Below are 17011 nucleotides of genomic sequence, written 5' to 3'. Positions count from 1 at the left end.
AGACAGCCTGTTAGATGGTATTGAAGAGGAATACAATCAGTCAAAATGACTATGTAATTTAATTGACATTTATAATGCCTTCTAGCCGGATTGTAGATCATTTGTCATGGCCGACCTTTTCGCTTCAGCCTCGGGATCTGACGGTCCGGAGTGTGTCGGAATTCCCACGCGGTTATATAGGAACCGGGGAATGCATGGAGACCAGGCGTAGGGGTCATTAGTGCGTGAACAGACAAGTGCCCGACTAGTTATGTTATATTACATGGTTAGTAAGAAACATCTTCCAGGGAGAATAGTTTCATTAGGGGTTCCTTTCCCTGGGAGGCATGCCCTAAGGTGCATGTCCATGCTGCGAAAAGAAACGCAGGAAAAACATCTGGGGGCGTATAGATAAAAAATAAAAAGATCATCTTTAGTCCACCGACCGAATATTCCCTTAAGAACGCTAGCTTTCGGCTTCACCCAGTCTGAGGTACACGTCCGGCTGACCCGGCAGTAACAATCGCAGAGGTGCTCCCTTTACCACCTAGCCGAACAATCGGGAACGTAGGGGTAAGCACAGGAGCCAGGCAACCCAGCTTGGCCAAAACTTAAGTCATATCGATGCATATAATGGTGAATAAAAGGTACATGCGGAAGTGTGACGCATGTGTTGGGCATGAAGCCCGTATGAATAAGCTTCTGTTTAAAGAAGCCCCCAGGTTTAATGAGCGCGGATGGCGCGTCACTTTATGAGCCTTTAAGGGCTATAAGAGAGATAGAGAAGAAGAGAAATGCAAGACAGAAAATATAAAAAAAATGGACAGAGGAAGGAGACGAACATAGAGTCCGGCGCTGGGCATAGAATCTTCGGAGACGGGCTGCGTTCCATGGGTTCGGCTCGAGTTGGTTATCCGATGCATCTCGCAGGCGGTACGCTCCACCAGTCAGGACTTGGTCAATTATGAAGGGACCTTCCCACTTGGGCTTGAGTTTGTCCTTTTTCTTGTCCGGTAGTCGCAGAACTAATTCGCCAACGTTGTAATTTTTGGCCCGTACTTCTCTGCTTTGGTATCTTCGAGCCTGCTTTTGATAGAATGCGGAACGGGCTTTTGCCACATCACGCTCCTCCTCCAATGCATCTAAGCTGTCCTGCCGATCGAGCTCGGCTTCTCTTTCTTCGTACATGCGCACTCGAGGTGAGTCATGAATTATGTCACAGGGCAAAACTGCCTCTGCGCCGTACACCATAAAGAATGGTGTGTATCCGGTGGTGCGATTCGGCGTGGTCCGCAGCCCCCAGAGTACGGAGTCGAGCTCCTCTACCCAGTGCGTGTTAGATTCCTTGAGGGACCGCACTAATCTGGGTTTAATGCCGCTCATGATAAGACCATTTGCATGTTCGACCTGGCCGTTAGTTTGTGGGTGATAGACGGAAGCATAGTCGAGCTTGATGCCCATGTTGTTGCACCAGAGTTTTACCTCGTCGGCCGTGAAGTTCGTGCCGTTATCAGTGATGATGCTGTGGGGAACGCCGTAATGGTGTACGACCCCGGATATAAAGTCTATCACCGGTCCGAATTCAGCCGTCTTAACAGGCTTGGCTTCTATCCATTTGGTGAATTTATCTACCATGACCAGTAAGTATTTTTGCTTGTGGGTTCTGCCTTTAAGGGGTCCAACCATGTCAAGCCCCCAGACCGCGAAGGGCCAAGTAATGGGGATAGTTCGGAGGGCGGTTGGTGGCATATGGCTTTGGTTTGCAAAGAGCTGGCAACCGGTGCATCGTTGGACTAAGTCCTGAGCATCTGCCCGGGCCGTCAGCCAATAAAAGCATGTACGGAAGGCCTTGCTTACAAGGGACCGAGCTGCAGCGTGATGACCGCCCAGTCCGGCATGAATTTCAGCCAGGAGGTTCCGCCCCTCCTCTTCGGAGATGCACCTTTGAAGGACTCCGGTAGTGCTTTTCTTATAAAGCTCTCCCTCGTGGACTCTGTAGGCTTTGGATCGCCGTACTATGCAGCGTGCCTCATTTTGGTCCTCGGGGAGTTCCTTCCTAGTGAGGTAGGCGAGGAATGGTTCTGTCCACGGGGCGATGACGGCCATTATTACGTGGGCTGAAGGTGTTATTTCATTGGCAGAGCCTCCGATTGTGTCAGAATGTTCGGTGTCGGGCAGTCCGGTTGGGTCCGAGGTGTTTTTGTTCGGCTCCCCTTCCCATACTACGGATGGCTTGAACAGCCTTTCCAAGAAGATGTTGGGGGGGACTACATCGCGTTTTGCGCCGATGCGTGCCAGGACATCTGCCGCCTGATTATTTTCCTGGGCTATATGGTGAAATTCAAGCCCCTCGAACCGAGCTGACATTTTTAGGACGGCGTTGCGGTAAGCTGCCATTTTTGGATCCTTGGCATCGAAGTCTCTATTTATTTGGGATATTACGAGGTTCGAGTCCCCGCGCACCTCTAGGCGTTGAATGCCCATGGATACTGCCATCCGGAGACCATGTAAAAGGGCCTCATATTCAGCTGCGTTGTTGGAGTCCGTGTACATAATCTGTAGTATGTATTGAACTGTGTCTCCTGTGGGGGACGTCAAAATGACGCCAGCCCCCAGTCCGGCCAACATCTTGGAGCCGTCGAAATGCATGATCCAATTTGAATATGTGCCGTACTCTTTAGGGAGTTCGGCTTCCGTCCATTCTGCGACGAAGTCGGCCAAGACTTGCGACTTGATGGCTCGCCGTGGCTTATAAGTTATGTCGAACGGGAGGAGCTCAACGGCCCATTTTGCAATCCGGCCCGTTGCGTCACGGTTGTTTATAATATCGTTAAGTGGTACTTCCGAGGCTACTGTTATTGAACACTCTTGAAAGTAGTGTCGTAGCTTCCGGGATGCCATGAATACCGCGTACGCGATCTTTTGATAATGCGGGTACCGTGATTTGCAAGGAGTGAGGATAGTGGACACATAATAGACCGGCTTTTGAAGGGGGAATCTCTGTCCGTCCGCTTCTCGTTCGACGACGAGCACTGCGCTTACAGCCTGATGTGTTGCTGCAATGTATAATAGCATTGGTTCGCCAATATTTGGCGCGGCCAGGACTGGGTTTGTTGCCAGTATGGCTTTTATTTCCTCAAGTCCGGCCGTGGCTGCATCCGTCCATTCGAAGTGTTCGGTGCACCGAAGAAGGCGGTAAAGGGGTAGGGCCTTTTCTCCCAAGCGGGAGATAAAGCGGCTTAGAGCCGCCACGCATCCAATTAACTTTTGTATTTGTTTGAGGTCCTTTGGGATATCCAGTTGCGACAGAGCTCGGATCTTATGGACGCCAAGTCAGCGAAGCGTGTAATATCACGGCGACTTATGGCGTTGAGTATTCCCTTGTCCGTGCAATTATTGCAGAAGATTAAGATTGCGTCTTCCTCGCGGCAGTCCCTTAGCCTGTTCTTAACCAGGAGGAATCTGGCCCAGTAATGATGTACTGTTTCGTCAGGCTCTTGCCTGATTTTGGATAGATCGCTTATGTTGGGGTGGGTGGGTGGAGTTAAATCCGAAGTCTCACCCCGTCTGAGGCTCAGAGGCCGAGAAATTTCTAAACTCGAAAATTTGGATCCCTGGGTGTTGTCCAATGAATCCAGCCCGTCGCCTGACTCTAAGTTCAGGTCTTGAGTGATATCCTCCCCTCCGCGGGTATCCGGCTTGGAGGGATCGGGAATCCGGACGTAGCGAGTCCTTAAGATAGACGAAGGGTCGCCGCACTGTCCCTCTACCACAGCAACGTGATGGGTGACTTGGGGAGAGTTAATCTCTCTCAGATCAGTTTTAGGCCCAATATGGTCGTAATCCGCAGCGACTCCCAGGGCGGCGAAGCGATCCAAGAGCTTGTTTATGGAGGAAAGCTCCATTGGATCTAACTGCTCGGCGAGTTCCGAACTGACATGAAGATTGTTTTCGATGGCTCGAGAGGTCATCATCGGCGCAGAAGCCGAACAGGCGGTCATAAGAAAACCACCTAGCCGGAGGGTTTGGCCGACAGCCAAAGCTCCCTTAGCAATGGTGCCATCTTTAAAGATGGGGCGAGGCATCCTTCCTGATGGCGACGACACAGAGGAACTCTCAATGAAAGCACCAATGTCGGTGTCAAAACCGGCGGATCTCGGGTAGGGGGTCCCGAACTGTGCGTTTAGACTGGATGGTAACAGGAGGCAAGGGACACGAAGTTTTACCCAGGTTCGGGCCCTCTCAATGGAGGTAAAACCCTACGTCCTGCTTGATTAATATTGATGATATGGGTAGTACAAGAGTAGATCTACCACGAGATCGAAGAGGCTAAACCCTAGAAGCTAGCCTATGGTATGATTGTTGATGTGTATGTTGTCCTACGGACTAAAACCCTCCGGTTTATATAGACACCGGATAGGGTTAGGGTTACATAGAGTCGGTTACAATGGTAGGAGATCTAAATATCCGCATCGCCAAGCTTGCCTTCCACGCCAAGGAAAGTCCCTCCCGGACACGGGACGAAGTCTTCAATCTTGTATCTTCATAGTCCTGGAGTCCGACTGAAGGTATAGTCCGGCCATCCGGACACCCCCTAATCCAGGACTCCCTCAGCCTCCGACCGACTAGGCATAACAACAGCTAGATAGAACTTGTCGGTTGAGACATGACAACATACCGGGTAGAGCCTGCCGACTGGGACATGACCGCATGACGATCGGAATATAGAACCGAATCAGCGAGTCACTTGTCGATTGGGGCATGGCAACTTGTATTACCTTGGGGGAGATAGAATTGATCAGTGTCAAACTCGGTGTCCGCATTGCTCGTGAGTGTTTCCTGCATATCTCATGCCTATTCTTCATGTTTTGAGTATCTTCCCAAGTGCGCCTCACCCTAGTCGTTTGTCATGGAAGAATGTCTCATTTTGTCAGGAGGTTTGCCAATAAAAAGTGCGAACACATGCCTTCCTCCCTCCCCCAAGAAAAGCTTGCTTCAAGAAAATAATTTATCCATAGTGTTGGCGTAAGGACGATGGCAAAACTCCATCGCCATGTATGCTAAAGGCGATAATTTATATTTGCCATATATGTTCAAGCTTGCTGCCACTTTGGTGGATTTTTTTTGAATAGTTGTAGATTGAGAACAACCACTCAATGAATGTCACAAACGTCTATGTATGCATCCCATGGCAAGTTTTGCTTGGTTTCGGGTATTTCAAAATAGGATCATCAACTGTCCGACGATAATGTTATGTATCAAAAATCACCTATCGAACGATCTTGTCCAAATACACCACTGGAACACCATCAACTATTTGGCAATACATAACATCAATGATCATATGAAGTCATCCACCAAACACCCATATATGTCTCCCGACTTCGACCCTGCAAATAAGCAACAATAGATTTCCTCCAGTCAGCTATCCAACTCGCACTACATCCTTTGTCATTGGATGGATCGATTAAGGAGTCGATCATGTGTGATTTATTTGGCCGAGTAAAAATAAAAGACGGGTGCACTTTCCAAATAGGCCGAGTCAGTAAACAAGTCAACCATATATGAGTCGGGCACATCAAGCTCGGTTGTTCAGATGTGAAAAACATGCCTCGGCTGGGCTGGGATGGTAGGCGGATACTTGTTGCGCCAATATAGTGAATTCTCAGGACAATAAATAAATACCGGCCATATTTGCTTACAAAGAGTAAGTTTTTCCTCAATAAGAAAACTTGAATAGAGTTCCCCCCAATGCTTTTAGACTACTCCAGCAATGATATCGTCGACATTCCACCTTTTTGTTTTATGCAAGCCTTGGATCAAATTCTGCATATATGAGAAGTTGTCTTGGATGCTTCGACCTTCAGAAAAACGCTCTAGCTAATGGAAATGAGGTTTTGCAATTTAGAAGCAATTCCGCTAGCAAGGAGCATCTCAAGAATTTTGGCCACTCTATGAGTGAGACACATGGGCCTGTAGTCTTCAGGTGTGAAGACATTTTCCTTCTTTGGGATCACAACAATGAAGGTTGTGTTAGGCATGTTTGAGTTTCTTCCATTGAGCGCTGACAATTGGTTGATGACATTCAAAAGGTCTACTTTAATAGTATACAAACATCTTTTGAAGAACATGCCACTAAAACCATCCGGGCAAGGTGCTTTTTCGGCCGCTATATCTTTTATAGCATGCATCGATCGAGACATGCCAGCCCATTTTAAAAGTGAGGCGTGGGTTCCACTGATATCGGTTTTGGGGACGCTCTGGAAGGTTCCACTAGTTTTTTCTAGTTTTGGGAACCTTCTAGAAGGTTCATGAACCAAATTATTATTATTATTATTATTATTATTATTATTATTATTATTATTATTATTATTATTATATGTTCCTTTTTGTTTTTCCCTTCTTTAATTTCTTTCATTTTTACTTTTTATTTTTAAATTTTCCTTTTCTTTTAAATAAATGTCAGAAATTAGAAAAATGTTACCTTATTTACTTTTTCAGGAATGTTCCTATTTTAAAATTTTGTTCACAATTCAAAAAAAGAATTTCAAATATTTGTTCACTTCTTATACAAAAATGTATCAAAATATTAAAAATAGAATTTCAAATTTTAAAATGTCCACACTTTACAAAAAAATGTTCCCACTTTCAAAATTAGTTTATAAATTAAAAAATGTATAAAACTTTGTCCAGAAATTCAATAAAATGTCCCACATTCAAAATTTGTTCAAAACTTTAATAAAAGTTCATATCTTAAAATTTACTTTTCAAATTAAAAATATGTTCAGGGGATTCCGTAAAAATGTTTGTGTCTTTGTTTTACGTTCTCAAATTCAATAAATTTTCAGAATTTCGAAAAATATCCCTGCTGTCCAAAAAATCAAAAATCCAAAAAATTCATGCTTTCAAATATTATTCGCAAGTTCAAAAAATATTTGGAGAATTTCGATTTTTTTCATATCTTGGAAAAATTGTTTGTAATTTCAAAAAATGTTCTTGTTTTCAGTTTTTGATCCTTTTCTTAGAAAATGTTTGTGTGTTTAAAAATAATAATTTCAAACAATGTTCTTGTTTTCAAATGTGTTCCTTCTTTACAAACAATGCTTGAGAATTCCAAAAACTTGTTTTCATAAAAAAAATGAGGCTTTAAAAACTTTTGCATTTTTTTAAAATGTTAGAGTTTCATAAAAATTTAATCTTTCCAATAGGAAAACCATGTTTGAAATTTAAAATATATAAATAAATTTGTTGCGGCTTATAGTTCATATACACCGGGCTGCCATTTTTCATGTAGATTCCCACGAATTACAGTGGCCAGCGACCTGGTTCACTAGCAGGAGGTCCTCGGATAGGTTTGATGGGACTTTGGTTTTGGGGAATTTTTGCGAATATTTAAAAAAATTGTCACTGTCGTTTGTTTCTTTTAAGTGTTACACTGCAAATCTAGCATAAATGTTAGTTGGTCGCAGCGGCTAGCACAGCGCACACATCACTAGTTAAGAAGTACCCCTTGCAAAATTCACTCCCACTGTCCCACAAGTGATAATCTGAAAGTTCTCTTTTTTCGTAGAAGATTCATTTTTCAAAATGTCTCTTAAACAGTGCATACAAATCCTGAATCGTTCCACCGTTGGATTCCTCGCGCCAAGATCTTAGAAACTAAATCCCATGTTAACAGGATTCTATGAACTCTTTTTTCATGAAAAATCCCAGAAATAATCGCTAGAAAAATGTCACAACCCTAGAATTCTGCTTTGTAATTAGTTGCATCAGTGAGTTGCATCCATGCATCATGTTTTAATTCAAGAAACCGGAATTGAGGGAATTCCGGAAGCCTCAAAATTCAATTAAAAGAAGGGCAAGAACCCTTAAATTTGCATTCACTGAAACCAAAATGGCCTTCGTTAATGTTTGATATTTTTAGCAAGGGTTTGGGTCTAAGCCAAAAATAGTGAACATTTTTAAGGAATCATTTTGGCATTGAATTTAAATCACTATGGTATTTGAATTTGAATATATATTCATATTATAAAGAATATATTTTCAAATGCTTTGTTATATTTTATGTTCATTTGGAGAAGTTCTTTGAGTGACATAAAATATTCAGACAAGTGTTTGGCATTGTTTGAATTTGCTTGAATTCAAAACAGTGGCAAAAGATTAAATAAAACAAATAAATAGAAAGAAACAAATGAAAACAGAAGCACTTACCTGGCCTTACCTGCGGCCCAGCCCAGCTAGCCCCTGCCAGTCGTCCCGTACCTCCGTCAGTAGGCAGAGGCAGGGCAGTGAGCGCACGCGCCCGAGCGGCCACCTCCTGCTTCACCGTGTCGACGCCTCCTTCCTCCCAACCCCGCGCCCAGGAGACGTGGACGAGGCCCGTGCTGATCCCCCTTCTCCCCTGGCCATTTTCCCCTCTCACTCCTCGTTCTTCGCCCGAACAGAGAGCCCCGCCGGCCACCGCAGCGCGCAGCTCACCGCCGACGTGGTCACTGGCCTCCCCTCACCTCCCCACCTTGCATGAGAGCTCCGCCTCGCCGTCCTCTTCCTCATCGCCGAGCCGCACGATGCCGGAAGCCCCGTATCGTCGTCCTCGCCGCCGTCTTCATCGTCGGCCGCCCGAGATTGCCGTCGTCGTCCCGGCCGCACCAGACCTCCCCCAAGCTCTCCGACCACGCCCTCAAGATCGCGATCGCCGTGAGCCCCTGTTCCGTTTCCCCTACTCCCGTGCTCTAATTCGATCTCTAGCCGCCGTTTCACCGGAGCCGAAAGCTCACCACCGCCGGCCATGGTACCGCCGCGGCCACAGCTGCTGCCGCTCGCGTCCGAGCCCGCCAACGCGCTCAACACGTCTCCAGGAGACGAACACAACCACCCCCACGTCCTGCTGTGCACCACAATGCGAACTCGCACGGAACCGTGCTCCGGCCACCGCCGCGAGCTCTGTTCCGGCGAGCTCCGGCGCCCCTGCACCCACCCACCTACTCCTCTGGTTGCGGGAGAGCACGGGCTACCCACTGGTGGTCTTCGCGCGTCCAGCCGCCGCCCGTAGCGCGTTCCCGAGCATCGCAGCCGCGTTCGTGTGCTCGTCGGCGTTCAACTTCGGCATCCTAATGTGGCAACGTCATTAGTGGCTAATGACCCACTAACTAACCCCCTGGCTCACTGACATGCGGGCCCAACTGCCTAACTAACCAGCTAACAAAATAGTTTAAGTTTAATCTAAACATAGTGGCCCCACTCATCGGTGTTGACCTCACTGACGTGGCCGTTGACCGGACCCACCTGTCTGTGACACTAAATGTCACAGGGTCACTGCCCAGTGGGTCCCACTAGTCAGGTTTGACTTGGACCGTGCCCCATTGACCTGCTGACATCATGATGATGTTAGGCTGACGCAGTAATCCTTTTCTGGAATTTAAATAAATCTTAAATGATTTGTTTAATTCAGAAAATATCCAAAACTTTTAAAATTCATAGTAATTAAACCGTAACTCCAAATGAAATAATTTATATATGAAAAATGATCAGAAAAATTCAAGGAACCCATCTGTACCATTTCCATGCATGTTTGAACAATGTTTGTCCTCTGTTTTGGACAAAACAAATAAAGGGCATTTAAATAATCATATATGGAGTTGGAATTTGAATCATGTATCCAAACCAACTTCATTTAAATCATAGCTAGATGCATTAGCTCAAATCACAGCATATTGCCATGTCATGATCATGCATCATATTGTGGCATTGTTAGTGGGCATCATTCTCGAAAGCATACCGTGATGCCATTTAGTTGGTGGGCATTCCACTCCTGGGTTCTTGAACCTGACATTCACTCTACTCATTCATGTTGATAGTGTTTTCTAGTTCCTTTAGGATATTAGTAACCTTTGCGATAGTCCATGAGGTCCGTGGTATATCCTTCTTACAAATACCATGAACCATTAAGGCATAAGTTCTTTGAACCAAAAGATCACAATCAGAGTACTCTTGAGGAGTTCTCCATTCATAATTGTGACTCTACCAGTTCTACCTTCTTTGCATGGGTTATCCGAAAGAAACCTGTTGAGCTTTGCTCGACATAATAATCTATGCATCCACAACTCAGAAAATTATATGTTCCTTGAGTTGTTCCTCTTCAGTTGTATCCTGACCATCCTCTATCAGTTGATAGCCAAGAGTATGTGTGCATTTGTATTCATCGATGCCCATTACTCTTGTGGCCCGTCAAGCCGTTCTAGTTCAGAATGACTAGGAGAAACAAACTCCAGTACCTCATCCATTTCTAGGATTGGGTCAAAGCAGTTGTATTCCGCAGATCAAATGCAATCAAGCTATTGGTCTGTTCTACCCTGAAGTATTATCCACTTTATGTCAGGAATGTCATGAGAATTGCACCTTCCCTTATGAATTCTTGACGTAGTGATACTTCTCGCCATCATTATTCATTCCTCGGTGTCGTGTTGTCGCAACCGGAATACCGACAAGTGAATTGTGATGTGTGAAATCAATACTCCTAGCAACTGTGTTGCTTGGTAGTTAATGGACAATAACCTCATACTTAGCGTGTTGGTTATGGAATCATGATTCTAAGATAGATTGTGCTACCTAGACCATTTTCCTGGTGCACTCTTCGATCTTTGAGCTAGGATTGAATCCCTTGCTTTTCTGATCATGTCGTCTTGCCTTGAAAAGCAAGATTGTTCTCGAGCTTAGAGACATATCAGTGGTTCATGATTTTCCGGATATCTTCTCGGAAGTATTACCAGGTTTTCCCCTGACTGTTATGTTGAGCTCGTGATCATGTTGGTTTTCCTCTAAACCACCCATTCTCCAAGATTCTGTGTTGGATACCCGTGAACTAGCTCAATAAGCTAAACAATAACTTGGAGAGTTGGAAGATGAAAGCTTGTCCCACTTAGTTCATTTTCAAAGGGATATCCTTGTGTTTGTGTGGTTGTTGAAGAAAGATGATATCTTCATCGATTGGTCCTCGTGATCAGTTATTGGATCTATTGTCTTGTCCAATCTTTGATTTGAGTGTGGGCTATCGTCAAATCAAATCAGAACCAACAATATTCGTAATGTTGTCTTACTCGTGGTTGATCCCTCGAGCATACACCATTACATCTTTGGTCTGACCAATGCTATCACATTGTTCACATAATGGTGGAAGTCCAGTAATATGGAAATTCTGATGAGTTGCTGTTGAGCCCATTGACAACATTTCATCTTGTCCATGATCCATGTTGAACATCTAAGTTAGCATTGGGAACTTTTATAAGCATAATGTTCATGTCCCATTCATGAAGTATATGCCCGGATGAAAGAAGTGACTTCCTCTAATACATGTGTATCCGATGCGAGTTGCCACCGTGAATTCGAGAAAGTCAACGTTGTTTCCTCTGGAATCATCCCAAGTCGGCCATGCACGTGCAAAGTATTTTGTGGTATGTTAGACTGATCATCTTCGTTCCATATGAATACCGTAGCACACCAAGCCACCGACTGATTTGCTAAAAGGAGTTGTTGTGCGAATACTAGTTCATGCACAAGATTCCGATACCCTCAATGATGGTTCCCCACCTGAACTCGGTAATGTTGTATTATAAGACCACTACGTGGTCATGCTTCTCTGGGACAGTGAGTTCATATGTATGTAGCAGAACCAACTCATGTTTTGGAGCTTGCTATCATAGTTCATTTCCCGAGAATCTCGCAACGTTATCTCGTCGATTTGTGTTGCAGACTTTCAGTTTTCTTTCCAGACCCGATGAGTCTGGATTATTCTGACACCAACCAGATCTGAATCTCAGGCAGATATGATGGTTGGAACATTCCCAACATTTGCATTTTGTTCCCAGCTTGCACCGCCACGATGCCATTCTACCCTGATCTGGTTCTCAATAATGGTTTAGGATCATCTTCAAAGTGGGCTTACCTTGGGTCCTAGTCATTCTCGATGATAAGCAGAAATCATCCATTGCGTTGTCTTCAAAAAGGTAGTCCACATCGTCCATTCTAGTCCGGGTATGCCATCCTTCCTACTCCGCCAAACCATTGTTGTGATTTTCCTTAGGCTGGTATAAAAAGTTCCAGTGATCTAGATATCAAAAGTAATTCTTTTTGCCACTTCCAGTATAACTCTATGAATCGCCCGCCCTGAGGTGCCCCGTTATGGAATCATGACATTCAACTCCTCGCTACCTTGAAACCTATGCACCACCCTACTTAAGCGTGGGAGTGTTTCCTACCAAATTGAACTTTCATCATCTGTTCTCTCCATCCCTCTTGATGCGTGTTTGTGTCTTAGATCAAGGGATGATTCAACGTCTCATTCCATGAGTTGATCGTGTACCGCTTGATCTTTGAGAAGATTGTTTTCTGTAGAGTTTCCTTCTGTCGTCATCATGCTGGATGAAGATCTCGAAAGCAAAGACGTCAAAATCAATTGGAGCAATAAATCAACATCTTCGAGAAGGGCTATTGGATCATGAAGATCGTGTTAGCTTTGTGTCCCTCTGTCTTCTTACCTCACGTCTTGAATCTTGGGATGAGATTCTTGTTTAGTGGGGGTGAGTTGTCACAGCCCTAGAATTCTGCTTTGTAATTAGTTGCATCAGTGAGTTGCATCCGTGCATCATGTTTTAATTCAAGAAACTGGAATTGAGGGAATTCTGAAAGCCTCAAAATTCAATTAAAAGAAGGGCAAGAACCCTTAAATTTGCATTCAGTGAAACCAAAATGGCCTTCATTAATGTTTGATATTTTTGGCAAGGGTTTGGGTCTAAGCCAAAAATAGTGAACATTTTTAAGGAATCATTTTGGCATTGAATTTAAATCACTATGGTATTTGAATTTGAATATATATTCATATTATAAAGAATATATTTTCAAATGCTTTGTTATATTTTATGTTCATTTGGAGAAGTTCTTTGAGTGACATAAAATATTCAGACAAGTGTTCGACATTGTTTGAATTTGCTTGAATTTAAAACAGTGGCAAAATATTAAATAAAACAAATAAACAGAAAGAAAAAAAATGAAAACAGAAGCACTTACCTGGCCTTACCTGCGGCCCAGCAAGCCGGCCCAGCCCAGCTGGCCCCTGCCAGTCGTCCCGTACCTCTGCCAGTAGGCAGAGGCAGGGCAGCGAGCGCATGTGCCCGAGCGGCCACCTTCTGCTTCGCCGTGTCGACGCCTCCTTCCTCCCAACCCCGCGCCCAGGAGATGTGGACGAGGCCCGTGCTGAACCCCCTTATCCCCTGGCCATTTCCCCTCTCCCTCCTCGTTCTTCACCCAAACAGAGAGCCCCGCCGGCCACCGCAGCGCCCAGCTCACCGCCGACGTGGTTACTGGCCTCCCCTCGCCTCCCCACCTTGCGTGAGAGCTCCGCCTCGCCATCCTCTTCCTCATCGCCGAGCCGCACGATGCCGGAAGCACCGTATCGTCGTCCTCGCCGCCGTCTTCATCGTCGGCCGCCCGAGATCGCCGTCATCGTCCCGGCCGCACCAGACCTCCCCCGAGCTCTCCGACCACGCCCTCGAGATCGCCGTGAGCCCCTGTTCCATTTCCCCTACTCCCGTGCTCTAATTCGACCTCTAACCGCCGTTTCACCGGAGCCGAAAGTTCACCACCTCCGGCCATGGCACCGCCATGGCCACAGCTGCTGCTGCTCGTGTCCGAGCCCGCCAACACGCTCAACACGTCTCCAGGAGATGAACACAACCACCCCCACGTCGTGCCGTGCACCACAATGCGAACCCGCATGGAACCGTGCTCCGGCCACCGCCACGAGCTCCATTCCGGCGAGCTCCAGCGCCCCTGCAGCCACCCACCTGCTCCTCTGATTGCGGGAGAGCACGGGCTACCCTTTGGTGGTCTTCGCGCGTCCAGCCGCCACCCGTAGCGCGTTCCCAAGCGTCGCCGCCGCGTTCGTGTGCTAGCCGGCGTTCAACTCCGGCGTGCTGACGTGGCAACGTCATTAGTGGCTAATGACCCACTAACTAACCCCCTGGCTCACTGACATGCGGGCCCCACTGCCTAACTAACCAGCTAACAAAATAGTTTAAGTTTAATCTAAACACAGTGGCCCCACGCGTCGGCGTTGACCTCGCTGACGTGGCCGTTGACCGGACCCACCTGTCTGTGACACCAAATGTCACAGGGTCACTGACCAGTGGGTCCCACTAGTCAGGTTTGACCTGGACCGTGCCCCGTTGACCTGCTGACATCATGGCTGACGCAGTAATCCTTTTCTAGAATTTAAATAAATCTTAAATGATTTGTTTAATTCAGAAAATATCCAAAACTTTGAAAATTCATAGTAATTAAACCGTAATTCCAAATGAAATAATTTATATATGAAAAATGATCAGAAAAATTCAAGGAACCCATCTGTACCATTTCGATGCATGTTTGAACAATGTTTGTCCTCTGTTTTGGACAAAACAAATAAAGGGCATTTAAATAATCATATATGGAGTTGGAATTTGAATCATGTATCCAAACCAACTTCATTTAAATCATAGCTAGATGCATTAGCTCAAATCACAGCATATTGCCATGTCAGGATCATGCATCATATTGTGGCATTGTATTGATTGTGTTCTTTTTCAGTTGCTGGTGTTTGTCCCCTCTCGGTAGACGTGTACCGACGATGAGAACGATGACACCGATGAAGTGTGTTCCTCTTCAAAAGTGTCAGGCAAGGAAAACCCCCTCGTTCATTCTGATACAATCCCACTCTCTCGCTCCTGCTCTCTTTTACTGCATTAGGACAACAACGATTCAACTGTTACATGCTGCGGTAGTTGAACCCCTTTCCTCTGCATGACCTGTCATTGCCACAGTAAATAGATGAAACCCACTAGCATGAGTAGGAGTTGTTTGAGCCCTGATGTGCCTACTCATTCATGCTTGTTGTCATGCCTTCTACTGCTTAGAGTTGAGTCAGGTCTGATTCATCGGGAATGAATTGGAACGTGGTGAACATGTCCTACCGTTGAGAGCTAAGTGTGTGAACACGATTTGGTAAAGGTAGCGGTGAGAGGCCATGTAGGAGTACATGGTGGGTTGTCTCATTCCATCCGTTCTCAAGAACTAAGTTCTGTGTTTGTGATCCATGAACAGTTACTACCACACATTGGGTTCTGGTAACTCGGCCCCTCTCGGCTTATTAATCAACTCAATCTCTGTCCAGGAGTTTCAACTAGTTTCTAGTATTTGTAGGTAGTGTTAGTAGTCTACCAAGTGGCACCCGGTACAGGTGGGCTTGGGACAGACTGGGCACAGTGGCACGGTGTACCAAGTGGCACCCGGATGGTGGGCTTGGGAACCCTGCACACATCGTTTGGGGCCGTGAGCGACACCCCGGCCAGATCTCCTAGCGGATGGAACCCGAATAGGCGATAAACCTGGACGAGAGACTTGTGTGGTTAGTCAGGTTGTGGCCGATTCCCTCGCCAGGCTTCCGCTTGAAGGTTGCCGAGGTACACGACGTGTACATGGTGGTAAGGTGCGAGAGCGTGTGTGAAGAAGTACACCCCTGCAGGGTTATCATTATCTATTCGAATAGCCGGATTCCTCGGATATGGAAACTTGGACCCCTTGCATCGTTCATAGACAAGTGAAAGTGGATACTCTAAAATGCGCAAGATAAGCATGAGTGCTATGGATGGCGTTCTCGTAGGGAGACGGGAGCGGATCCATAGTGGTGTATTGATATGGTGAATATGTGGACTCGTGTGCGCCACCTTAAAGAGTTATTTGCAGTAGTAGTTCAGGTTAGCCGCTGAGTCAAAACTGGCTTGCTGCAGTTAAACTCCACCACTCCCTTTGTTGCTACCAATGCATATGTAGTTAGTTCTGATGTAAGTCTTGCTGGGTACATTTGTACTCACATTTTCTTAATTTATGTTTTGCAGAGAGACTTCAGTCTCGCTAGTAGTTCCATGTGGACTTTGATGTTTAGCTTGATACCTCAGCTACGATCTTGTGCCCTCGGAAGGATCTGGTAGATAGTCAGGCTTCTCAACCTTTTTCATTTGTAGAAGTCTGTACTCAGACATGTTAAGCTTCTGCATGTGCTTTGACTTGTATGCTCTGAATGTTGGGTCATGAGACCCATGTTTGTATTATCTAGCTCTTCGGAGCCTAATGAATAAATACTTGAGTCATAGAGTTATGTTGTGATGCCATGTTGTATTTACACATATCGAGCATATTGTGTGTATGATTGAAATGCTTGGTATGTGTGGGATCCGACAACCTAGTTGTTCATCCTTGGTAGCCTCTCTTATGGGGAAATGTAGTCTTGTGCTTCCATGAGCCATAGTAGTCCGCTACAGTCCGGTTCACCGGAGTCCTGCTAGCCCAGCACTACTACTCCGGAACACTTAGACTGGCCAGCATGTGATTCACTTCGTACCTGTGTCTGTCCCTTCGGGGAAATGTCACGTGGTGATATCCGGAGTCCTGCTAGCCTGCTACAGCCTGGGTTCCCGGAGTCCTGTTAGCCCAGTTGCTACAGCCCAGATTCACACGCTGCTGACCGACATGCTCGATGTTGATTCATGTATGCCTGTCCCCGTAAGTTAGTGCCACTTTGGGTTCATGACTAGTCATGTCGGCCCGGGTTCTCTGTCATATGGATGCTAGCGCCACTATCATATACGTGAGCCAAAAGGCGCAAACGGTCCCGGGCCATGGTAAGGCGACACCTGTGGGGATACCGTGCGTGAGGCCGCAAAGTGATATGAGGTGTTACCGGCTAGATCGGTGTGACTTAGAATCAGGGTCCTGACCAAAAAACCCTAGCCAAAACACTTCTTCTTTAAACCTTTTCCTTTTTAAGAAGCACAGTTGTGCTCCTCATGGAAGCAAATCTCTGTCTCCATGAGAAACAAATCTATGTCTCGTGAAAAAACACATTTTTCCTTTGTCGAGAGGCACAATTGTGCCTTTCACGGAAGTAAACATGTGTCTTCACAAGAAACAGACCGTGTCTCTTGTGGAAGGAAAAAAAGTTTTT

The sequence above is a fragment of the Triticum urartu genome, chromosome 5, assembly GCF_003073215.2.
Source record: "Triticum urartu cultivar G1812 chromosome 5, Tu2.1, whole genome shotgun sequence".
NCBI classification, from domain to species: domain Eukaryota; kingdom Viridiplantae; phylum Streptophyta; class Magnoliopsida; order Poales; family Poaceae; genus Triticum; species Triticum urartu.
This window is presented reverse-complemented; position numbering follows the sequence as displayed.